This window comes from Neolamprologus multifasciatus, chromosome 13 (genome assembly GCF_963576455.1).
Source record: "Neolamprologus multifasciatus chromosome 13, fNeoMul1.2, whole genome shotgun sequence".
In the NCBI taxonomy this organism is placed as follows: domain Eukaryota; kingdom Metazoa; phylum Chordata; class Actinopteri; order Cichliformes; family Cichlidae; genus Neolamprologus; species Neolamprologus multifasciatus.
In genome coordinates this window covers 12279436-12306341 of record NC_140451.1, presented here as the reverse complement: position 1 = coordinate 12306341, position 26906 = coordinate 12279436, and the positions used below count along the sequence as shown (strand labels likewise).

General features: G+C 43.8%; 2 long non-coding RNA genes across 2 annotated transcripts in view; both read right to left on the bottom strand.

Annotated features, from left to right (window-relative positions):
• Positions 1–1688: 1688 nt before the first annotated feature.
• Positions 1689–13268, bottom strand: LOC146505136 (uncharacterized). Its single transcript, XR_014877478.1, has 2 exons — positions 2713–13268; positions 1689–2608 (listed from the first exon to the last, which is right to left on the bottom strand). It is a non-coding gene; the product is annotated as an uncharacterized LOC146505136 (long non-coding RNA).
• Positions 13269–14611: 1343 nt separating this feature from the next.
• LOC146505135 (uncharacterized) overlaps positions 14612–26906 on the bottom strand; it is a 39441-nt gene continuing 27146 nt past the window's right edge. Inside the window, exon 2 of the long non-coding RNA XR_014877477.1 lies at positions 14612–17974. This is a non-coding gene — a long non-coding RNA (uncharacterized LOC146505135). The remainder of the gene's footprint in view (positions 17975–26906) is intronic.

Here is a 26906-nt window from a genome sequence, read left to right as displayed (position 1 = left end):
AAAAAAATGATGCCTTAAATTTGTTTTTTTTAATATAATAATCCTTGTATTCATATTTTATATTACCAGTATATTACATTGTTTGTGTAAAAGACTGAGTCATTTAAATGCAAATCCAATGCAACATTTAAAAATAAGTTTGAACATCTGTTTACAAAGAAGCAGCACTAGCGAAGAAACTAGGTCTCTCTTCTGAGGAACTATATCCCAGTTTGGATTTGGGAGACAGTCACCATGTGAGAGTTGATCGAGTGGTGGAGGGAGAAATAAACTGTTCAGAAGGCCAGTATATTTATTATATCCTTCACATCTGTGATCTAATGTGTCATATATGCAGTGCAGTCAACTAAAGAAGAAATCAAAGACTTTACAAAGGGAAAAAAGGAAAAATAACTCAAAGATAATCCTAAACTAAACAGAGACAGCTCTGCACTGTGCTGAACCCCTTTAACTAGGGCTCCTGACAATAAGCCATTATGATCCATGATGGTCCCATGATGCGCTGAGTGCTTCTAATCCTTTTTTACTCTAGGTTTATAAACCACTTTACATTCAGTCATTAGTTATTGGTAACCTCTGTCTGTCTTTTGTCCCGTCTTCCTCTCCTGTGTTCCTCCCCTCACCACTTTTATCTCAAAAGTACAGTTTTTAAATTTAATGTTGCTGAAACAACAAAGTGATAAAAAAAATAAATCTATCTGATCGAGAAATCGCTCATCTTTGGAAAAGAGAGTTTATTACAGAGAAATGGCTCTTTCCAAAATAAAAGCTATACTATACGCGTCTTCTGGGGTATACTCTCAGCAGAATATCAAACATATCAGGTCCCATAAGGAGAATCATGTGCTAACGGCTGTCTAAATGACTCAGGTAAAGTTTGTAGCATGCATGCTTGTTGTTTTTGTCTGCTTCTACTTGTCTTTGCACTAGGATGATGTCGGAGTAAATGTGCAGTCATATTCATTGTGTTTCCACTAGTGCTGTTAGCGTTAATCTGAAATGACGTTAACGCCACAACACGGCAAATCTCCGTCAACGAGCTACCGCGGATCGCCCCGTGCGTGGGGCTGGATGGCGTCAACACGTTAATGAGCAAACTGCGCTAACGCAGTAGTTCCCACCCATGTAATTGTGCATTGCGTGGCACATCCGACATACTGTTTTACTTTTGTCCATGACGCGCTTACCTTCAGGGTCATACTTCACATAAAAACCAAAATAGTTCCAAAGGCCAGATCTGAATCAGGGTGGGGGAGGTTCAATTTGCCATGTTGCAACGAGCTTAGCTTCTGTCTTGCTAGCTTGCGCTGCGCTCAGTGGATCTGCGCTCGACAGTGCAACCTAGGCGGAGTAGTGGAACGCAGATCCACTGAGCTCTCAACACAGACAGCATCGTCGGAAGAAAAGTTGATAAAATAAATTTAAAAATTTGTATTGTTCGATACATATGCGTACCGAACCGAAAGCACTGTATCGAACGGTTCAATATTGATACAAGTATTGTTGCACCCCTAATATATATATATATATATATATATATATATATATATATACACACACACACACACACACACACACACACACACACACACACACACACACTATATATATATATATAATGTGTGTGTGTGTGTGTGTGTGTGTACATATATATAAGCATCTTGAGGCCACTATTTGGCACTATAGCCATAAAAATTTATTGAACTGAATGAAGCTGGATTTCCTCAGATCCTACAATCTCCCTCCATAAATAAATATCATACTATCGCTCCATCATTGACCTCTCAGCACCTGGCTACATTGCTGTTCTGGCTGCCTGTGAGGACAATGTCTGGCTTTACTGAACCTCCCGGGAAGTCACTGGCCAAATTGGCCGATTCCATTTGGAGCCACACACCAACTTGGCCTCCCAGTGGAGTGGCACTCGGATATTTGGTGTGCTCACTTCTAACTGTGCAATAGCAAAGAACGCTTTGGCAACAAAGACCACCCCCCATCACTCCATTGTGCCTTTTTTCTCTCTATTTTGCCAGTGCCAGCGCCAGCCTGGTGGGACTACAAGGGTACAGAAAACCCATATTTGGACTGCCTCTCTTTGTTTTGTTTTTTTTCCTTAACACAGTTAGACTAATTCAGTGCAGCAGCTGTAATCAGACAAATCTTTATTTAACCTCCTAAGACCTGAACTCTTCCATGGCATGAATTTTTAATTTCTCTTTGATATTTGGGCACGTTTGGACCTGATGAATGTAAAAACAAAGAATTTCCAGATTTTTTTTTACCTGATTTTTGTTTCTGAGAAAAATGAGATCCACATATAAGGACATTTATTTTAAATTTTGATAGAACAGTTGCAGTATAATGTCCTCGTATCTGGATATCAGGCCCTTGTAGAGCATAATGTATTTTTTTGGTCTAGACAAGCCAAAATGTGATGTCCACATACGTGGACGCCAGGTCCTAAGAGGTTAAGGGCACCATGCAGATTACATTATATAAACATTATATTCTGAATGATGTTCAGTTTAGGAAAAAACACCTGGGTTTACTCACTGCAGCAGGTCCACCAGGGGGCACTGTTGTTCCAGCCTACGTCCCATTCTAAAACCTGGAGGAGAACAGAAGAGGTAGAGCTGTCTACCACCCGATCTGTGTTTGTTTCCTCACTTTGTAAGATAATGGCACAATATTCTTATCCAATCTAAGCTCTACCTGGAGAAGGAGACGGACTGCATGTCACTTTCCCTCCTGCAACAAATTAAATCAGAATACCTTTATAGAAAAACGCATAACCCTTTCACAATCCCATACCACTACTGTATGGCCAAAACAGGAAATATGGCACATGTTGACTGTAGGATGTATATCATTTCGGGGGCGAATAATGGAACAATCGATAGCACGCCTGATCCTGAATGATAACCACTCTGCTAATAGAGCTGACGAGCTCATTTGAATTACGGTTGCATTACCAGAGGAACGCTGATCCGCGAGAGAACAATGGATTCAGTCCAGAGAACATAGCAGTGATATGAGCATGTGTAATTAGTTACAGGTTACACGTGTTGTCTATATTTCTGAAGCGGAGCTCGAAGCATCCAGATACTGGATAATGTGCTGTATAATTTCCTCGACCTTGCCCTGACTATTTTATCGCGTTGGCCTCCTCAGAATCTTTGATTGGCCTGCCCTCCACCACCACCACCAACACCGCCGCCGCCGCATCTCACCTTCGCGCCCTTTCACTACTAGTTAAATCCACTCGCTTCTCAGGTATTTGAATATGGATGCCATCTTTCACGGTGTTATTGGCCTGCTTCTCCCTTCCCCGTCCTTCATTTTACAAATGATCTCTCAGCAGTAATGAGTACACGTCTAAAAATACCCTTCTTGTCCAGTGAGCTGGATGTGTCGTCGTGCGTACTGGGCTTTAACAGATGTTAATGGTTATAGAACATCAGAGCGGTGTAATGAATAGAGGCGCAGCTACTGCGACTTCATTTAGAGCGAATATTTTAAGATTCAACACGCATCCTCACCCACCCATTGAAATTCCTCAACCATGGATTCAGTTTAGTCACCCCCTCCCTCACAACCCCTCCTGGCTACCTTTTTAACACACCGGTGGTGTTTCCCATTGCTATGGTAACACTGCGTGACCTTTACCGGGGAGGTCGAGCTCATGTCAGTGTGTTGCTGAAAGATTTCATTCCAGCTCTCCACTCATTTGTGGTCCTTGCAGTTGGAAATGTGGTGCGATTTGACGGATGAGGGAAGTTCTCTTATTGGACTTGATGTTCGGGGGGTAGGGGGGAACGTAAGGTGATGGATGAACCCGTCACCTCCCTCTTCTAATTAACTGACAGGGTCCCCTCACTGTCCACATTAGGTTCAAACGGCTCAATTCGTGGAGAAATGTGTAGTTTGCTTGTGCAGCTTGTTTGCTTTAGATCAAGTTTATCTTTGCGACCTTCTTTGAGGCCACTCAGCAGTCAATATTGGACAGGTGACCAGCTAGACTACTGTCAATGGCAAGCGGCTACTGTAAGCTATGGATTTGGCCATGAATTTGCAAATAAAAGTGCTATATACGTGTCTGAATAGGCTAGACTCTCCTCACAGTCTCAAAACCCATCAGCTAGTGTGCTGGCTCTCTTTTGTTTGGACTTCTGGATATCTGAATAATGGATATGTGGTTCATGACTTCCTGCTCCATGTGGCAATCATCATTTATGAAAGCAGAACCTGAAGGTATAATTAATACAAGCTATAATCAAAAGCTAAACCTCTGTGAGAATGGCTGATGGCTGGGAGATATCAAACGTGATTGGTCAACAGAACTTACACTACAAGAAAAGCTTCTGGAGCCAAAAAATCTGATCCCTTACTTATGGATTCTGCATTTTCATATGCAAATAATTGGAATATTGCCATAACAATGTATTGAAATTTACTAATAATTTAAATAACTTTCTAATTAGTGTTTTTTGCAGTTCTTAATTTGCACCATAAACACTCCACAAACTCAGCTATAGATGAATTTTAATGACAGGATTATTGCTTTTTGCCGTTGTTTAATTTTTCTAAAGATAGCACCATTATCATGAATGGTTTTTGACCACAAACACTAGGAAGTGAAAATCTAATCTCACGATAGTCCCAGCAGATATCTGCTTATAGAGAATACGCTTCTCAGCTGACCAGGCCTTTGCACATGATAACACACTGTACTGTGCTTAATATGTTTAAAGATAGCTGCTAGGTTACATAATAGTTCTAATAGTTCCATCACATCATTGGAAATTTACCTTTTCATCCTTTTATTTGGTGACAGAATAAAAAATTCACATTTCAGTTCATCCTGCTGACGTAGCTAATCTATGAGTTTATGCTGAAATTTCCCAGTTCAGTGAAACAGAGCTTATAGTGACATTAAGAGTCGATTAGTTTGCCGCAGCTAAATAAAGGATGAAAAGAAAACAGGGGAAGTCAAAAGTTTAATTGGTGCTTGCAACAGCTACAAAAACTTTTCTCTAGGAAAGCAAACAGAACTACGTCAAGTGGTTAGCACAGTTGGATCACACCAAGAAGGTTTTGGCTTCACCCTAACCTGGATAAGCGGTTAAAAAGATGGATGGATGAATAAGAGTGGTGAGAATCCTCTAAAAAAAAAAATAGAAGGAAGGAAAAAGCCCCTTGCTTGGTTTTGATTTCTGGAGCAAATATCTGGAGCACTAACATTAACTCTAAGTCTCCTTTCATGATTTAAGTGGTAAAGGATGGTCCTTTTAAACTAGAAATACAAGGCAAAATAATAAGATTGGAACCACATGTCTGTTGGGAACAAACTAGTCATGCTTTCATCTGAATCAGGCTCAGTTGACGAGACAGTCTGCAGTCAGATAGCAATAATTTGAGTTTACAAACCTGGACTTTACACGGTGATAAATGATGACTGTGTTACCACGTGGGGAAAACACTCTGGATGATTTCATCGGGCCTCTGAGTTCACTACGACCGGCTTATAAGTGCCAACCCGGCAAAATGTCTGCAGCAGTAGAGTCAGCTGTGAGTGGGACCCCACACCTACCCTTTCTTCTCTCTCTCTCTCTCTCTCTAGGATGGAGACATGGAGACCCCAACCCCCACCAATAGCACCACCTCCATTTCCTTGCCGAGGGTTAGAGTCTAATTCAGACAAGATGTTGAATGTTCAACAGCCTCCTTTTCTCATTTGTGGTACAGACCTAGATGAAAAAGCAGTGAGCAGTAGGAGCAGACCTCTCTGAAAGGGTTTCATTAGATATTACAGTCTAAGCTTCCTCCAAGGTCGAGGCCAAAGATGGCTCCTATTTGCACCTTATTTCATGGCCAGGAAGATAATCAACCCATGCAGAGTCCATCTGGTTCATATGGAGGTCTTCTTTCGGCGCGGCTATCGTAGCACGCAAAGCAAGAACAGCTTGCACACAACCTAAATGAAAGACAAACTATTAGAAGGGAAACAAAGAAAGATTTGTTTGTGATATCAGAAAGTAACTTCGCCGGCGTAACCGGACGACTCGTGGACTCATGCTCGTGTACTGCAGCATGTGACAATCTCACGAGTTTCCGAGCCCCGGCTATCAGTGAGTCTGTTATCTTTGCACAGTCTCGCCGAGCCTCATAATGCCAGTGTAACCTCCCCATGTGTCCTCATGGTCTGCTTAGTGTCCTTCACAGGCGGTAATCAGATACAGTGAACTGATTGTGGAACAAACAACCCGGGGCAGTCCAGCTGCACAGGAGTACCATTTCAACCCTTAAATGATGATGTCACTGCTCCCATGTGACAGAGCTCAGTTTCACTGTCAGATCAATTATTCACAGCGTTTAATTGGATCAGCTGAATCCAGATCGCTCCAGGGATCCATTTCCAGTAACAGCAGCTGCAAATAAATCCCGAGCAAGCACACAAGACATGAGGCTCCAGATCAATATCGCACTTCAGCACACCTCACTGACTTTATAACAACTACCTAAAAGACATGCAAGTTTGGCTCTCTGGAAGGGTTTAATCCATATGTCAAAGCATACGCTTCCTTTTTTCAAATGAATCTGGGCCACGATGGGAGAGACGGGAGGGGAGGTGATGATCTCAGTGCACTGGGTGAAGGCCAGTATGTGATGATGCTGCATTCATTAATCACACAGTTTGTACAGTGGTGTTCACAGCGCCTTAGTCATCAGATATTCCCCCGGCCTCTGCTCCACTTCTGCCTTCAACTCATTACAAGGCCTCCCAGTCAAAGATGGCCTTTGTGCTGGAGGTGGGGTCAGAGAAGACAGTCCTTCCTCCCCCTGCTAGTCTCAGGATACAGCGTACAGTGCAGGGAGCCTTTTCACAAAACAAGGGTCAGACCATAAGGCCTGCGTCTCTGTGGAAAAGGGGGGGAAAGAGCAGCACATTCATCTACAGTTGCACATAGTAGGAGTTGGAAAAGTTCCTTTTCCAACTAAACACAGTGGCCTCTGTTTTACACGAAACCCAGTGTTTATCTTGTCTCTTTTTTCACGTGTTTCTCACTTTACAAGCCATGTATTCAGCTTGTGTTCCATTTTTTAAACCTGTCTCCGTCTTATCAATTAGTACACTTGAATGGAAGTACTCACATAGATCATGGAGTGGTCATGCTAGTCACTGAAAGCCCATTAAAAAAGCTTTATGAGGCCTCTGGTTCCCATCATGATGAAATTACCCTGAAAGCATGAATACGGCTCTTTCATGCTTTCTGTGTATGTTGTTATATAACGAATATAGAAGGAGCTCACATAGTCCCGGTGTCACTTGGCAGGTTTTCAGATATGTTCTTTGGTAACAAAAATTAGCCTGGCTCGGACTTTAGCGACATTCATGTCATATTTTCTGACTGGATTCATTGAATGACAGATAGGGCTGTTCGATATAACGCTATATATCGGATGACGATATGAAAACCTCTACCGTTTCATATTACGCTATTGTTTGTTTCGTGGTGTCGCAAAATAAACTCCTTACGGCAATATTTTTTTCATCGTTTTAACGGCCACTGTAGTATTAATTTCTTAAAGTTCTCCTCTTATATTTAAAATAACCACACTACGGACGGACAAGCGACTGTTTTTATGCGTTGTCGTTAGCAACAACGGCGCCGTCCGCTTGTTTATTTTCCACATAAACCTTTCACAATAAAGCTGAAGATCCTGTTGAGATTTTTCAAAATAAACTCAATCACGTGAAAGAGTAGCAGAGCGTTTACGGATGAGAAGCAAAAAAAGCCGTCAGGTGAAAAAAATCGACCTTAGACTCGAACGTTAGAACAGGCTTTTCCCCACAGCACGCCGTGTAATAAATACTCACAAAGAAAATGACTAAAAGTGTATAGTTTCATGCATCGGTCTCCAGGTACACGACCAGCAAAAAAGAAAACCTCACGCAAATCGAGTTCCCCGAGATTCAGAGAATTTACAGAAAATGTAAAAAAAAAATGCGATATATATCGTTGTCGGGACGATAAATGTCTTATATTTATTTTTATATGACTTTGGTCATATTGGACAGCTCTACTGACAGATGTGCAGTCAGTTCACACCTTGCCAGTCTGATTTTTTGCAAATATAACCAAAAAATAACAAAACGCCTAGCTAGTTGTTAGCCTATCTTTAGGTCTATTTTTTTTTAAATAACTTTTAGTATAGCTGTTTATATTAATACATAAGCAGCAGGTAAAGTAGTGAGCCAAACATGATTAATAATCACTGGGGTTTGTGCTGATAAATGTCTCCCAGAGTCTAACTATATTAATCACCATATTAATCATAAGTGCTGAGAGGAGGGTGTTGGTCCACCTCAGTTTGTACACCAACCAGCTCCACAATGACCTTGTGACTGGTAACCCTTCTGTTTCTTTTCAACCTAAGGGGACAGGCTGTGGAGACTCAGCTAATCGGCTTTGTTCCCCACCCAACTGCAGCTCTAATAAGCCTATTGATGTGGATCTGCATTGATCCGATGTAGAGGCTGGAGCCAGGTTGGGTTAGCAGGTCGTATGTGTGTATGTGTGTGTATGAATGGTGAGGCGAGATGGGTTTGTAATTGGCATTTGATAATCAATGTGCCTTTCTTTTTTTGGCAGTTGTGTGTGGGTTATTTTTAGGAAACAAAGCATTGTGTTCTGTGAAAATTAGCCTGACTTTAATCTCAGTTAGCTGCTTGAAACACTCTGAAGACTTGACAGTGCCTTTATATTTGTATGAGTTACTGTAGATGTCTCTCTGTACGCAAGAAAGTAGATCCCAGTGATTAACAGCTTACAGTGTAAAGCTTTCATGTTAGTGATGATGCTAGTGATGGTAGGTGTAAGATAGTTTACATATTCAATATGCTGCACGTATATGATGAAAGGGGCATTTTATCAGGTCAACAGAGACACCGCTGTGAAATTTATTGCCTGGCTGTGCAATAATAATGCAGCATGTGAAGTGCTGCATTTCTCAGATGCTGCTGTTTATTCATGTTTTGAAATATGTGAGTCAATTTGGTGGTTTAGTCGCTTCAGCATGCACTGCAATGTGAGTAATTCACACCAGGCGCTGACTGAAGTTTCTTAAAAGCTACTAGACAGAAATCTGGGAGAGATTCATAATCATAGAAGAATGAAGCCTACAGAATGTTGAGAAAAAACACATTTCTGTCTGACGCCACCATGAGGCTGATATTTGTGTTTCTGAGTTAAATGTTTTGCCACAATAAGGATTAGTATTTTTAGTTAATAGTTTCAGCTTTCACAATTCTTGTGTAATTTAGCTTACAAAAAAAAAAGGCTGAGGCCTTTTTCCCTTAAGAAGCCACCCTTCCACTGATGAGGCTTCAGTGAACAGGGCTTTTTAAGACAGGCTGCTAGTCACAAAGAGCCTAAAGATCCTATTTATAATTGCTCGTTCTTTGCTAAGTTGTCTGTTGTCTGTAGACACAACACTGGTTCATCCTTTTGAGTTAGGAGCCTTTAATTTAACGATTCGTACGTCAGAGTTAGGTGGCTTTAAAAATCATTTTGGTGAAAATGATCAAGTATCAGTGTTGGACTGAAAAGCAGCCAGTGTTTAAAAAAAATCTTTAAAGAACTTCAGCAAGCCTGAAGAACACTCTTGTAAAACAACAACAACATAAGAAGGTCTGCCTCTTTGGAAGCAAGATAAAAAGAAATAAGCGGCGTCTCAGGAAGAAATAAAAAAGGGGGCCACATTGAATGGCTGCTTGACGCTGCGCTGACAGAGTCGTGAACTCATGACTAACGTTAAACATGACAAAATCCGCGGCCTATTTCCGACCTCTTACATAAACATTGTCTGTTGTGCCCTGAGACCTGACAAGTCTATTTCATAGCATCCTGCCAAAAAAGGGTGTGAGACTGGGCTGCTGTCAGGACTGCACACAAATCCTGGGAGAATCCTCCAAAACAGAATGACTCAGACTGTGATTGGTCAGGAAAACGAGTTGTCTAAAAATCATCTGCACCGAGCCACACCTTGTTTACTCATGGCTCATGTTCTTGACCGGCATTCAAAGAGAAAATGATTGCTTCCTCTCATACTGTAACCCAGCAATCATCATACGTCTGATGTTCACAGCGCTTCCTGGATAAAGGGAAAAAAAGGAATAAAGTCAACTCTTTTGTAACAAACATAACCTGACAGGAGAAAAGGCTACGATAAGGGAGCGAGGGTAGTCGGAGCTGACACTGGGTTAAATACATTCGAGTTGCAGAAGTGAATTAGGGCAAAAAAAGGGAGCTCAAATGGAACAGACAAGCCTCGCTTCCTCCAGGGCGATTATGAAACTAGTCTTTACAGTGAAATGATTCTCCATTCTGATGTTTTCATGAAACATTTCTATTTCTGGACTGTCCTCCTATCACCCTCTCTAACCAAGCACACAAGCATCAAAACACGCTCGGCACACTGAGCATCACTCTGAGAGTTATTGCGGACGGCAGATGCAGTCATCCAAACATGGAAAGAGTGCAACGGTGAGTCTGCTCCTCCAATTCGAGACGTGCACTTCTATCAGTGGGGAAAAAAGGGGGGGAAGTATAAAAACTGTACATGTATGCATGCACAGCCTTTTCCTGGTGTTCACAGAAAAAACAAAATCAGGGTTGAGTAACATTAGCGTTGCATAATTTGTCTTTGTTTCCTCTGGGACCGATGTGGAAACTGTACTGAACAAAAAGTCTTCTAACATCTATGTCTCGTTCCCTCCCATCTCCCCACAAAGCACAACAAGCTCTTCCCCCCAACCCCCTTTTCTGCCGTCTTGGCCCTGTGGCGAGAAATACTTCATGTTCGCCTTCCCTTACAGAGTGTAATCACCAGTCACTGTGTGTGTGTATGCGTTGCAAATATTCTCAGATCACCCAGCCAAGTCTGCCCTGCCCCCGTCAGACAGCAAAACGCTTGCATGTGTAATTTTTGGCCCAGAGGGTTGATGAACGAAAAGAAACAGTTGGTGTGCATGTGTGTGTTGTCTACTTGTGCCAACATGTTTCTTTTTTTTCCTCTCTCTCTTATTCGTAGATGTGTGCGAGCCTGGAACGCTTTGTGTTTTTGGATTGCAAATCTCTGAGTGGTCTCCAGCCACCGCCTCCGAGGAGGGTCAGAGGTCACGCCGCATATTGTCCCAATATGGAAGCCGCTCCTACAGCTCGGCAGCACAAAGGCTAGCCACACTGAGCCCTTTTGTCAGGCCTGCCAAAGACTCCAGTCGGGTCAACAACTCTGCCTTCAAACCAATTAACAAAGCATTTTTTGTTTGTGTCTCAAATACACACATTTAAAAGTGTGTTGCTCTAAAAAAAAAAAAACACGCAAAATAGCAGAATCCTTCCCTCTTTAGTCTGTGCATAATCTCTAAAATAGTATCAGAACCATCTGGCTCAGCCCCAGCTGTTATGAGAGGATGGAGAGGAAGAGATGTAGTTGCTAGGAAGAGGATGGGTTAGGGGTGGTGGTGAGCAGTGCATAAAAGGATGGAAATGGAGGGAGAGCCATGAAGGAGGAGGAGGTATCTGCTGTAAAATCCGGTTATGCAACCCTTTTTGTGTGGCTGGCGTATTGCATCTGTTAAAAATGGAGGAGGGGGAGAGGGGGGAAAAAAGGAAAACGGCTTTGCAATTAGCGCTCTGTGTCCTGAGGGTCCCGGTCTCCCCCAATCACATCGCTCTGTCCTACTCTCCCCGGCGTGCATGTTGCTAAGCAGATGATGTGACTCAGGAACACATGTGCTGCCATTCTTATGGTGTCAGCGTGGAGCAGGCACGCTGATCGCAGTGATCTGACGGCGCCTGCGTGCACGGTGATGTTTACTGGAACAGACCGGTCGTGGAAATTAATCCAATCTGGGTCGTTGTTTTTCCTCTGCCCAGAAGTGCTGTGAGAATGGAAGACGTGGATGAAGCCCCATGGGCCCCCCTTTCTTTTCCTCATATTTTTGGCACATTTAAAGGTTTACCGCGACGTAGGGTGTGGTCTCCGATACGCGGGTGCTTCCTCTGTGGTGAGTCGGGTGTTTATGGGTCTGGCCCTGTTTCCTGACTCTCAGATAAGGACCACCCACCGACTTAGGCTTCATCACTCCAAATCCGTCAGCAGCTAATGATCCCGTGGGAGGCTCCAAGATTCTTATGGCAGAGGAGTGATGCAATTACTCAGCATTTATCAAAATCCCCAGTAACACGACTGCTAAGAAAATCATAAACAGTAATATGTAATAAAGGAAAAGTGTTTCCCTTTCTTTGCACAATGCCTTGTTAACATATCTTTATTTTAAAAAAATCTGCTGTAGTAACCCCTTTCATAAATACAACATGGAGGCATGTGTCCCCTCAGGCTTCATTGTTGAAAGGGGCAAAATATGTCAGGTTCAAACAACCTAGCCTCGCCGAGGCCTTTTATCTCCATTGTTGCGCTAATTGTTATAGAGTTCTTTTCAGAGATTAATCCAAGCTGAAACTAGGCGGGTGTGTAATCTGAGCCTGAAAAGATTGGATGTTGAGGTTGTTCAATTAGGTCAGACAGCACTAAAATGATGCCTCGCAGAAACACTCTAGAGGAGGAAAAGTGCTCGCAAGCTGCTTGCATTGTATAAAAAGGAAATAAGATTGTATTTCATTGTTGCACACGGCCATGGTTAATGGTCTCCTTCCAGAGTGTGAATGGAAGGTATTTGTGTGAGAGTGTGATGCATTATTTAAGAGTAAACACAGTGGAGACAGGGAGGCCCAGCAGTGCTGGGGTAGTATTGATTGTGACAGGCCAGAGGAGACAGGCACACCTCTCTTAAGTGTCTGGGGCTTCTCACAATGCCCCCACAAATCAACTTTTATTGCTCCGGCTTTGGAGTCTCCACAGTCAGCAGCATATCGGGCAAAGCAGCTTAGCAGAGATGGCCTGCGGCAGTCCCACCGTGGGCCTTAACGCTATCAATCGATCATTCATCACCAGTCCCTAAGAAACAAAAACAAGCAGCCAAAAGACAACCAGGGGAGGGAGGTGGCTGAACTGGACTGTGTCACGCCGCTCCTGGCTGAGTGGAAAAACCCTGTCAGGTTTTATTTGTGAACAGTCCACCGCCTGTTCTGTGCTGCAGAAATTGAAACATTTGAGGGAGGAGAGGGAGAAGAAAAGTAATGAGAAAAACTTTCTGAAAGAGGTCGAATGAAATGTGGCCCCCCGGTGCCCCCCACCCACCCGCTCACCCTCGCCTCCCCGCTCTCATCCTCCCTCCTCCAGCCCTCCTGCACATTCCTCTCCCCTCAGCAGATCTGGCATGCCCCACAGGAGGCGGCGGCAGCAGCAGCAAAGTAATCTTTTCAAAAGGGCGGATTTGAGCGGCCGCCAGGGCAGCCGGCCAACTATTTCTCATTTGGAGCTGGCCTGGAGATGACCCTCCTGTTGGAGCCCCACTCTCAGGAAAAACAAAAACGCCAGTACCGAGTAAGGGAGCGCCTTGGCAACGCTGGGGAGCCAGGAACAGACTAGCTAAAGGAAAACAGGGAAACCGCAGGCCTGCTCTCAGGAACATCTGCACCGCCTTCCTGTGTAAAAAGAAAAAAAAATTAAACCTAATACTGTCTGCATGAGCCCAAGGGACTTAACAAAAACATGGGAGGGCTGTGTTTCATTCTTTGTTTCTTGGAACTCTGTCTGTATGTCTTTTTTTTTTCTCCCCTTTTGTCCATTTCCCTCTCTAACAATTTCCCGAGCCCAATAACCCCCCCAGCTTCTCTTCCCTCTCCACAGTCCTCCTCAGAGCCCTGGAACCTTGCACTTTCAATGGAAGCCCACCCTTGGCTGGGGAGGAGTTGGTCTGGGTCCCTGTTATGCTTGCTCAATGATGGATGGACAGGAAAACTAAGAATCCAAGTCCTGCATTCCTGCTTTTACAGTGGGGTGTGCGGGTGAGGAGAATTCCTGCATGCAATCACTATGTTTGACAGCGACTGCCATGACCTCCATCCAAAGCTGTGGTCAACCCTCAGACAAGAGTGCCCAGTAATTATTTGGGTGTTTCTTGCAAAAGTATCTGAAAAATCCAGCTTCCAGAAAAAAAGTGAAAACCAAGAATAAGAAGGACAGGACACAAGGAATTTCTGGAGGCTTAAAGGCTTTGAGTCAGACCTAAGACATCAGATTCCACATGCTGGGTTCAGATATCGTGTCTGTATGCAATGTTTAGTGCCACAGTGAGCCCTTACTTGGCCACTTGGCCAATAAGACACCCCTGTGGCCAGCTTTAGGAGAGAGACGACAACAAAGAAAGCCCTTATGTTTTCCCTCTAAACCCCATCTCCCCCTCCACCCCCCTCGCGCACACATACTCGCCACTAAAAAAAAAAATGCTCCAGTAAAAACTCATCACACATCTGCCAGATCCGCTGAGGCCTGCCTCCAATTATCCGCCCACCACGCTGGAATCCCAGGAAGGCTCTGTCCGGCAGAGCGTTTGATGTTGCCACGCAACATTTGACAGAGAACAGGGCGGCTTTGAAAATCGGAGTGTAAACTTGCCTGCCAAGTTTGACGTGAAGAGAGAGGGGATGGTGATGGTAGCGGAGGGGGAGGTGGGGAGGGGTGGTGCAGCATTGAGGGGGTAGACAAGGAAAATGCCACTAGATGGAAAGCAGCTGCTGACGGCTGGGAAACATTGCTTTAAAAGGGCCCAAATGTTGTGCAGGCTTACCAAACCTCAGCCAAGTGGCCAGCATTTACCCTTCTGAGGCCCTCTGCTGATGTGTACAGAGCTAATTTGTGCCTACTAAAACTATTCACATTCTGCGCCTCAGACAGGCTTAAGCTGAACAGTCTTTGTGTTTACGTGCAGAAAAATGAAGTGCAGGAAATTGGCGCAAAGGTATTGTTGACTTGCTGTTCCTCCAAATTAATGTTTATGTTATACTTTAGAGTTTTAGCAATGAGCTTCTAATAGTTCCTGTTAGAGCGAAGGTGGACCAGCACTACTTTGTCTATCTTTAGCACTAATTATAGTTTCAGAGCACTGTGACGGATGTAAAGTGAACCCATACCTGGATGCTGTGAACCTCCTGAGGCAAATGAGGTCACTCGAGCTTCAGTTTGTTTGGAGTCTTTCCCCATTACTGTATCAACATGATGATCTGGGAAGGTGACACCTAGGAGGCGTGTCTGTCATAAGAAGCGGTGGCAGCGCTTCACATAATGGCCAGGCCACGCCTCCAATACAAAGGAAAACAAGTACAGTGGAGGAACTGCATTTTTTCCCACGCTTACTGGTGCAACCAGGTAAGGTGAGCCAAATAAGGCGCTGTGCAAATAACCGCCATTGGACACAAACAAGCTCACACCCACCTCAACCAGTTATCAAAGTTTTCCTTTTGACCGTAAGTTTGGGTGTTCTTTAAAAAAAACAACAACGCAAAAACTCCCCCCTCACCACCAAATTTGCATAGAAATACCATTCATTTCCATTTCAAACTAAACCAAAGTCATATATGGACACTCCTGTTCCCATGGCTGTTGAAAATGTGCCAGCGATCATGACAGATAATGTGTGGGATTTGAGTTTCACTGGCTTTAAGCCAATTTGTAAACTTCCCAGCTATCAAACAAGCTCAGCAAGATCTTCCTCCTTTGTTTACTGTAATCACCTGGAGTCATTATGTGAAACCATGGTATTCTGGCCGCGACTGACTAGCCCTGAAATAAAGCGCAAGTGAGCCGTGCGACTACGTAACGTTGCTCCCCTGTCAGTTGTAGCATGATATACCCTCATAATAAGCCCGAGTTGGCTCACATGGTGTAAGAATATCATTGATGACTTGCACATAACAGCAACTGGAAACTGAGCGATGACCCACGCCCACTGTTGTCTCCTGCAGGAGAGCAGCAGAAGTGATACACGACTCTTTATCTCTCTCCGTTTAAGCTACAGATAGTGTTTCACACTCTCTTCCGCACCAGAAAAGATCACATTGTCCTCTTTGACGTGCTGGGCCACACTATCTGCACAAACAGGTCCAACTCACCGCCGCTCACACAGACATCGGCTTGTTTGACCGACACATAACACACGGAACATGTGACTCACATGGTGACATGCTGAATGCATTAAGGCAGAGTGTAACATAAGGAAGAAAGCTAAGAAACTGAGGGCCTCTCTTTTCCAGAGGCAATAAAAGTAGTAATGTTAGCTACAGTGTTAGGGAAATCTTCAAATACGCGGCTGCGTGGGGGAAATTTTGAAATGTCTTTTCACATTTGCTTCCATTAAATACACAGAAATTGATTGGAAATGCTTTAATCATTAACAATAAATCGCATGATTAACGGTACAGCTATGTAGGTGTTAAAAGGCCCATTTTTCACAAATGACACGGTGTGTGGGATTTGTGGCTTTTGTGGTTAGTTATTTTTAAGTGGTCCTAGTTTCACTATTACTGTAGAATGACAGTTTTCAGATGTACACTATTAGGATGAGTGTTTCCTGCATCATCCCCTCTGTCAAGTTTGTTCATGAATCTGTACTTCTGTATTCCTTTCCTGTTTTACTATGTTCGGTGCCCTCCTGCTGCCTCCCCTGTTTCATTGTTTTGATTGTATACACCTGTGTCTACTTTGCTCCAGCTGTCTCCACTTCCCTAATCATCCCATGTGTATAAATAGTCCTGCCTCGGTCGTTGTTCTTGCATTTGTGTACTTGTTTGAGAGTTTTTTTCTTTTGTTTTTTGAGTTTGTCCTTCATGATGTGGACAGTGTTGGACAAATAATCATCTTTTGTTAATTCAGTCTTTCTGCATTGTCCTCACCCCCGCATTCAACATACTGTGACAATAAACCTGAAACCTGCCAAAATATGGGAAAAAATATGGAAAGTTTTAATAAAACGTGAATTCGACCCAGTGCACAACCGAGCAAGCTCCTCTCTGTAGTTTGCAAAACATGTTTCGTAGTACCTGACCTGGCTGCTTCGTCAAATGTTGCCTTTCACAATCAGATTATCACACAACAGAGCAAATTATAGCACGGCGTGGGAATGGTTGGCAATTTAATTTTATTTGGGGTTATGGCTGGGAGGCCATGGTGGGACTTTGAGATGCTGCAGTGGGAGCAGGAGTCAGATACAAAGTGCCGCAAGCAGACCTCGGACCTCTGGCTGACCTGTGAGTATTGACATAGTATAGCTAAATTTATTGCTTTTTTAACCATTGCAACAGCTTTTCAGCTGTGCCAACAACATGCAGCCTTTTCATCATTAAGCTGCGGTAGGTAGGCTGCTGAAAATGGGCCCACATAAAATGAGTCAGTCAGTATGATCATTGATTACAGTCATCGTCACTTACGTGTCAAGTCAGTTTCATGATATATTAGATAAAAACACCCAGAGTGCTTGTAACACCAAATATTTATATTTATTGTAGTTATATAAAATAAGACTCATATTTAAGAACATGAAAACTATTATATATATACATATACTCACTTGTAGAGTCATCTATTATAGCTAATTATATATCTGCATACATAAAAATAACAAATCAAGTAAAGTGTGATGCAAACAGCTGTCTGCCTGCACACGCTCGGTGGACACAAAATGGCGGAGGCAATTTGTGCACCCAGAGAAGGCTCTCTCTTCAGTCGAAAGTGAAAATAAATAAATAAGGAAGCAAATCGTGTTTGAATGGATTTACCCAAAGGGCATCAGCTGACTGTCTACAGCTGCTTTTGGCCCACTGGAGTGGTCTCCATGGCAACAGTCATTCCAAATCTGGCCGCTGCCTGCCTCGCTCCATCACAACAACAAATCCCATTGATGCGTCTCCGGAATGCGTCGGCCCGTTTCTATGGGAGACCCGAGGCCGTTTGTGCAGCTGCTCGGCACTGAGTGAATGTACAGTTTCAGTGTTGACTTCGCCTCACTCTGCTGAAAGTAAACCACACAGAAAATACAAAGGTGGGCCTCTGGCAGTTTAACTCGCATATTTGCAAAGCTCAGAAAAGTGCATCTTCAAAGATTCTGCTCTGCCTGCTCCCCTTCGGTCCTTAGCTTTTAAATAGGGCCCTTCAAGTTCCTTATGAAAATTCACTGAATACAGACTTCAGTTCCCCCCCCACCCCCATGTATCACACTCTACAGGATAATGTTTGAAGATGAAAATGTGTATTTAGCCCACACATGTTGTCATATCGGCCTTTTCTCTGGGCTTAAAAGCTATTTAGCGCCAATCCAGCTGCATCTCAATCATTTGACACTAAGCTTTTCACTCATTAAGATGTAATTGCTGTTGTCAAGCAACTGGCACATCATTAGTCAAAAATTAATTGCTTCTCTGTGTAAAGCAGCCTCCCAATAATAAGTCGGTGTGTAAATAAAGACTGGAGGGGGCCTTGAAGTCAGACTAGTCAGGGCGAGGTACATACTGCACATCCAGTGAAGGATGAGTGACAAATTATGGAGCCTGATGAGAGAAAACTTACGCCAAAGAGCTTCAAAGATTTTTTTTGTTTGACGACTGCTACACGCAGTAATTTCTGTGTGCAAGATTAATGAAACCTGCTTCAGATCTCTGGGGAAAGCACATTAAACTCCATTGCTCCCCTTTAGTGTAAGCTATGTGATTGCAGCATGAGGTTAAGGTAAATATGTGTCACCAGGATCCGCGTCGGGAGTGATGAAGTCAGCCCATCGTTTAGCAGTTTATTCATGGTGTGTGGAGCTTGGCAACGATGAGAGATAGACGGAGAGGGACTGATATGGCTGTTCTAAAAGCATCTCTGGAAACCTAACTCGTAATATTGAGTTACTCTAATCAACTACTTCATGCTATTGATCTCGTTTCCTTCTGTGGCTGTCCAAGCAGTGAATGGATGTGAAGAGAACAGTGTGGTCTTTGTGCAAAGTCCCACCCCGCCCTCCTCAGTCCTCACTCCATCCACAGAGACTAGTAACCCAAGCTTCAAAGTCACGAGCTCCCAACCCCCCCCCCCCCCGCCCCTCCTCCCTCTAAGCAGGTAACAAGACCAGCTGTCGCCATGGTTACAAGCCACAACCAGTCTCGAGACGAAGGGCGAAAGGACGGGAGGCGAGGTTCCAATCACAAGGACGACTCAATCACCCCTCTCCCAGCATCGGCTCTGCTGCACACAGGCAATTTCTTTCTTTGTGCAACATTTCTGCGCACACAAGATTCAATCTTCTTGTTGCCATCCGGCTAAATGACGTTCATCGGGGTGGGGGGAAAGGCAGGAACGCCTCAGAATAGCATGATTAACAGGCTGTGGTGGAGAGCAGAGCCTCAGCAACCAGTTACTGTGAGTCAGCTGTAGAGACACACACAGGCCATCTGCTGCTAACTCACAAATGATGCTTTCAGCCAAAAAGGGAAAATATGTAAAGGGCGTCATGACATGATGAATGTGCAGCAGTTCAACAGGATATTGGCTCATCAGTGTTTTCTGCATATTTTTTTTCCCATGACTTGCCTCAGGAGTTTCAAATGGGCAGAACTTGAAATCCCCTTATGTAGCATAAATATGATTCATGCTGTTTCATGCAACTGTAAATATGTTTTGAATATTATGATATAAAGCACTTCCCAGCTGTTTCAGTAACATGTAATGTTGTCCATGACGACACAAATAAGGCAAAACAATGGCCGATTAAACGCCACAGGAAGTCCTGATCCAGATATTTACTAGCTAGACTGAAAGAAAATTGGCCATTGGATTCCAGTGTATCTCAGTGGATTTCAAGGCCAGTATTGCAGATACCGATTTTAATGACCACTAAATCACTTTGATTTGTACTTTTCACAGTAATTAACACAAAAAAACACACACAGTGCATGTTTGAGGTGTATTTTTTTCACTCTCCACACTTAAAAAAAGTTATTTTACACAATTCAGTGGGCTACATACTGAATTTAGAGGATAGGAAAAAAGCATAGATCCTACATTCTAGTACTGATCCATTCTAGTATCAATATTTAGATTGATCTGACCCTCTCTATCAGTAGCTAACCACAGTGATATCATCATACAGGATGTGACAGCCGATATTTCACCTTCATTTATTTTCCCAAAAGCTAGGACACCTGTCACAGGGATAATTCACACAGGGTGTAATTTAGCTCGGGATTATCATAATGTACAATCATACATCCACACCAGGCAAATAGATGAACTGTTCATAGATCTGTTTGCGCCTTTATCGTGTTTATTTATCATTAATTAAGTGTTTAAATGTAGCTCATGAATGCTAAGTGAAAGGGATTAAACTAAAGTGTTACCAGCATCTGTAGTAAACGCTCTGTCTGTCCACCCATCCATTCATCCAACCCCCAGCTCTGTTAGACTGTTGCTATGGAAACTGAGAGAGGCAGCCAGCTTTGAAATGTGATTCTGCCATAAAATTACAATGAATCCTATTCATATGGATACCTCATCAGCACTACAGCGTGTGATGACAATGCTCATCTACCTGTAAGGGAGATCTCCATATATATATAAATATATATATATATATATATATATATATATATATATATACATCCATGCACACACACACTGTAATATCAGAGGTGGGAATATGCGAATTCCTATCAGCTACAAATGCAGGTGGAGCATGTTCTACGCATCAGCAGCAACCAGTTCGGCCCCAGATGTTAACAATATTTTGATTACAGAAAAAAAAAATCACAGAACAAAAACAGATGAGGCATTATGAAATATTAATCAACTTTAAAAAGCTGCCCGTCTGATTATAATTTATTCAATCACACAATTAGCGCTGGTTAATTAGCATTGGTAACATTCTTGCATCAATCCTAATAACAACAATGCCGCCAAGTCTCTTTGAAATGCAAAACCTCTGGAAATGCTTTGTCCCGAACATGAAAGACATTTAGACAGCGAAATAATAAATTCCCCACAATGCTTGTCTCATCAGCATTATCATTATTCTTGTGAATAAGGATCTCTTGCAGACGTCTGTGAGGGATGAATCACTTCCATTCCCAACCCACGTTTCCTCATGCATAAATTCTCATTTGTTTCTGTATTAGGGTCATTCTGCAGTAATTGTTTGTTTTACTTCTGATGATTGAATAACAACCTCGCGGCAGTGCCATGCTGTGTTTACCACATGTTGCTATGGTTCATGTGCTCCTTTAATTGGATTTTGTTGTTTCCTGGGAAACAAGGTAACCCACTGTATTGCTCAGCAACCTCACCAATTTACCTCGTGTGTGTTTGAGATGCACGCTGACGGGTTCGAGTTTGGCGTTCATCTTAGTTGAGACTAAATATAACTAAATGAGGCACCAGAGTGCAAAACTCAGGGGGGAAATGGAGCACGCTATTTTACGGCAATGCTGAGATGCAAACACGGCGCCACATCCGTGCATTTAAATTCAGCAGGGCTGCTGGTGAACTCACGCAGGAGCATGGAGAGAGCGCTTGTGCGCGGGGGAGACAGGAGAGTGGTGTGTTCATGTGAACTGATGGGTGAATCATTACGAAGATAGCACACAAGCTGTTGGCTTTTAACTGGCGATGGTCAGGGCAGAGAGAGAAAGCACTGTGACAAGTGGCTTGTAATTACCACGGCTCGCTGCCCGACTCGGCCCCCAGGAGCTGGGCACCTCTCATGCAGTCTTTCCCCATAAACAAGTGAAACAACAAAAAAAAGCAACAACAACACTAAAACGTCCTTGAGTTTGTCACTTGGGCTGCGAGCGGTCCTCTATCAGGAGCTTCCAGACTCTCGGTCCACTCGATGCCTGAGTGACTAATCGCTTAGTGGACAGGGAACCAGCTAAGCCCAGGGGCAGGGAGGAAAACTACTGCTTTTTTTTCCATGTGTGTGGAGGGGAAACTGCAGGAAAGTGTGGAGCATGAGTGACACAGAGGCTCTCGGAGACAAAGGAGTGGTGGGAGAATGGTGGAGGATGAGTAGGATATGAAAGGAGGGACTGCCAGCAGCATATCAACACCCTTCAGTCTGCACAAAGTGATATCTGCCCATCTAGGTGCTCACATCCTCCATGTTTTTTTCCCCTAACAGTATTCAGGTGCCTTAGTTTTAGAGTGGTAAATTCTTTTAAGGAAAAAAGAGTATGTGCATTCAATAAATCATGCAGGATGAACGCTATGCAGTATTGATGCAGCTGCCTGCAAACGCCACAATTATATAAGCTTGCCTGCATGTATGAATCTGTCTGCGGTGCTTTGTTTACAGCTCTATGTGCATGCGTGGATGTCTCACAGCCCTGCACAGCTGGTGTTTTGAGAGATGAAGGAGTCTGCCCCCCCCCCCCTTTTATCTGATATAGGAGATGATTGGAATATTAATGGAGTACGCAGAGCAAAGCACAAGCAATGCCCAGGCTGATTTATTCAGAAATCAGGAGAATGAATGCAAAATAAGACAAACACTGTCAAACATTCACCATCACGTGGATGTTTTCTTCAATGTCAATTAGAAGTAAAGGACAAAATGAGAAATCCTACCTATGTTTTTGTTAGAGTGCTACCTTTTTTTCTCTTTGGCCTCAACACAAAAAAACAAAAAGTAAATAATGAAACACTGAGGTAAGAAACTGTTTCTCTTCAAAGGCCTCGTTTCATCACCCATTCGTTTATCATTCGCCACCTCTATCATCTCGCGGCGCCTCACGCTCGCTGTACCAGAGCCTCAAGCCCGCCGGCATCAATCAATCCACCCTCCCACACTCCGCTCATCCCTGTGAACCCACCCTGCACGGAAACTTGGGAACGGGAGCGCTGCTGTCATAACGGGCAAGATTAAAATGAAGGGGGGGGGGGGGGGGGGGGGGAGGAGGAGAATAAAACCTTCAAAAGAAGCGATGCGGACGAGCCGGACAAATAACGCTGCAAATGGCAGCTGCATTGACAGTATTTCATTTGTTACCTCGAAACAGCACGGCGTGATGCTGCTGATGACTAAACACACAGCATATTGTTAATATGTCACCTGCTATTTTTACCCCTGGGTTCACCATGACAGCGATCTCCTCAGCCCCCAGATGCATCAGCGCCATTTCCTCGGGGATTTTTTGGGGGGCGAAAATATTTTTCATGCCATGTCAGCCAGTTCCATATTCACAGTCCAGACTTTATCAAGTTAGCATTTGAAGTGTACTTGTCCAATTTCATAGCACCAATCTATGCAGCAATCAGCTCATATTACTTGACAAGTTCAGCTTCGCATTTGACACCAATTAGTGAGCTCTTGTCAGGGATATTTTTAGCAGTGACAGACAGTGACCGCTTTGGAACATTAACAGCTGTGAAATGATCCTGAATGGCAGCATTTAACCATAACGCAGCATTAAGCTGCAGACAGACTGCAGAGCGTTGCTCTTTGAGAGCAAGTGTGTGTATGCAAGTGGTGCAGAGGGAGCCGGCTTCGGAGATGGTAGCCACTGCTCTTTGCTGGAGCCAGGCCAATGTCATTTCACAGCGCTAAGCCTTGTAAGATAAGATGGGGGACATCAGACCCTGACCAGCTCAAATGAATGGGATGTCACTTCTGCTTAGGAGCACGAGCCTTGTCCTCTACACCGGTGAATGCGTGTGTGTGTGTAGACTCTAAACAGAGAGGACACATCCAATCCCAAGGAAAGGGTTTCACTGTCCCTACCCTGCGTGGTCAGGTGTAATAAGATTTCCCCACCGTGCTGGGAGAAAGAGGCAGGACATCTGCTCAATGATAGTTGATTTTTAATCTGGCCTGGGTAATTGCCCCGAAACGATGGTACTGCCTGAGTCCTGGAGGATTTTCACTGAAGCCTCCGGCAGGTTTGAACAGGTGGGTCTTCTCCTTTGCCTTCAGAAGCTGAACACTTCTAATTTTAATTTTACACAAACAGATATTTGCACATAAAAACAGGTACAACGTGAATCTGGCAGAGGTCTAATTAGTCATGTCGGTGGTGCCAGCGCAATCTGAGACTGGCCACAGATCATCTAAAGGTTACCCTCCTCAGATGAGGTTGAAAGGTTGTTTATTTCAGACTGTGGGCTGGGGGTGTTGCTGTGGCAACCCTTTTCATGGGTCTGGCACCAGCGAGCACCAGGGCGGAGCTTGGCGTCGGCCTGGGAGGCAGCAGGCACACAGGTGCCCCGGTCCGAGCAGCTGCCTCCCCTGTCAGATAAAGAGCGGCTTGTTGTTTTTCTCCCTTTTCCCCCCAACGTACACATCAATCTCCCTCGCCCTTTTCACTTCTCCGTCTCTTCTCTCTTCTCTTCCCCTTTTTTCTTCTTGGCCTTTGATCAGGGATTGGATTTGCTGGTAGAATGACAGAGGCAGGAAGTGCTCGGAGGCACAGGAGGGGCTGGGGGGGCCCCAGGGCCGGGGCCAGTGCTGTCCACAGTGCTCTCTGTTTCCCAGGCCTGCGTCATTCCTGGCCTGGCCTGGCCTGGCCTGGCCCTGTAGTCACAGAGCCTGGCTTTCAGCCTTGACTCTCATCACAGTCTATCTGTCAGAGTGGCCCAGTCACAACAGCTCAGGCCCACGGATCACAAAGAAATGGGGGTAGGGGGGTGGATGCTAAGGACAAAGCCAAAAGCACAAGAGCATCATGTATAAATCCACAAATAACAAAGGTAGCTCCTCTGTGTCCCCAGGCTGGATTATGGCCTCTGACCCACCCATTTTGTAGAGCGTTTGGCTTTTCAAATACTCGGGTAACTTACAATTTAGCAGCTGCCACCTCAAAAGCAACAATAAAAAGGAGATGCCAAAAAAAAGTCACAACACCAGCAACTAAAATCTATTACTAAAGCTTAGGGCAAAAAATGATCTTGAAATGAGTTCAACTGGAGCCCATTGCCCTCGGTCCCCTTATCATTTCAGCTGAACTGTGAACAAGAATCTGAAAGTGGGCACATGATCATCACAGGTTGCTGTTTTAAGCTATCTAAAGTGCACTGTATGTACAAGCAACAGTGAAAAGGAAAAATATAGTTACAGCATAACTCAAAGTGTGCAGTAGAGTGCTGTTAAAACAGCAAGCTGCACATTAAGTAGTTATCATACTCAACTGTGGTGAAATCCCCCCCCCCCCCACCCCACCCCTCGTTTCCATATTGTATTTGGAGCAGCTGAGATTTGTCTGTATTTTTAGCTGAATCCTTTACGCAGGCTATTTTCCCCCCACCCCGTGCTAGAACGGAACAAATGTATATCCGGACACTCAAGCTTTTGGTTTATCAGTAAAAAACTTCACCCGTTATGTATTTTACCAAGGATAATAAACTTTCTTATCTAGAGTTAGCATGCCTAGCTTAGCATAAAGACTGTAAACAACGAGCGACTGCTAGCCTGTAGGTCTCTCTAAAGTAAACGTAAAAATAAAATGCCTACCAGCAAATTTTAAGTTAATGACTCAACATGTTAGAATTAATTTGGTTAAACAAAAAATGAACTCTGATGTACACCAAGTAGAAAAAAGCCTTTTTCCACACACATGATATCTACAGGAACCTTCATTACGTCAGTGCACTGTAAATTGGCCCCCACTCCTTTGCAGCTGTAACAGTGTGTGTGGATGTTTTTTTTTCGCTCATTCATCCAGAAGTGCATTTGCAAGCTCAGACACTGTCATTAGACGCTTGCAATCCCTGCTCTAGTTCATCCCAGAGGTGTTTGATGGGGTTGAGGTCAGGGCTCTGTGCGGACCACTCAAATTCTTCTACACCAAACTCATCCAGCCACGTCTTTGTGGACATGCTTTCTCTTCCAGAACAGTCATGCTGGAACAGAAAAAGGGCCTTTCCAAAACTGTTCCCACAAAGTTGGAAACATAAAATTGTCCAGAATGTCTCGGTGAGTTGAAGCAATACAATTTCTCTTCACAGGCCAAAGCTGAGAAAAACAATAATTAAGAAGGTGCGGTCAAATACTTTTGTCTATATAGTGTATTTGTCAGTAGAGCTGAGCTGGTGGCTTTTCTCTTTTGTAGTTATTGGTTATAAGTTATGATAACTGCCCTCTGACTGCATGATATCATTATGATGTACCAATTAAACCAATGCACAAGTGACTTAAAGTTGCATTTTTTTTTTCAAATGGCCAGCAGGAAGGACGACTCCCCTGTTTGCGAGATGGCATTCGGTCATATGAGAAGACGACCCTCTGCTCCCGTGTCGCTGACCTCAGTAAACACTTTCCTGATGCGTTTATGGGCTCAATTGTGAGGCTAAAGTCTCATTTTAAGTAAAAAAAACAACCCAAAAACAATATATACAGGTATGCTTTATGGGGGCAAGCTTGCAGCATTCTTTGTTTTTGTGTTGTTGTTTTTTAGTTAGGTCCAAACCTCATTAACACCCAGTTTCAAATATAGAGCAACAAAAGGTTGAGGGTTAACTAACACGTGAAACTTCCTGAAAGCCTTCTACCGTCCTCAGTCTTATTCATGCAATACAGTTTTAAGCAACATAATGTGATATAATGTGTGGTTTTGTCCATTTTGGGGGCGGATCATGCGTAAGTGCGTGTGAAAGGCTAGCACCGTGCGTCTTCTTAACCTTGTGTACATTACAGTACATGTGCTGGAGCACTTGCTGACAGCAGGGCGGCAGACCTGCACAAACACTGCCGTCCACGAGAGATCTGCCCTCCCTCCACTGTTTACTGTCCGGCTTATCCCGTTTATTTTTTTCAGCTGCAAAACACTACTCTGTGAGCGATCTGTTTAACATGGCCCGCAGCCAGGAAAAAAAGGAGGAAAAAAGTGTTCCCAGTGACTTCAAGAAACCTGCCATAGCGGTCATGGAGGCTATGATGATGACATGTCAGCGCAAGGCTAACACAGCACAGACCCTACAGT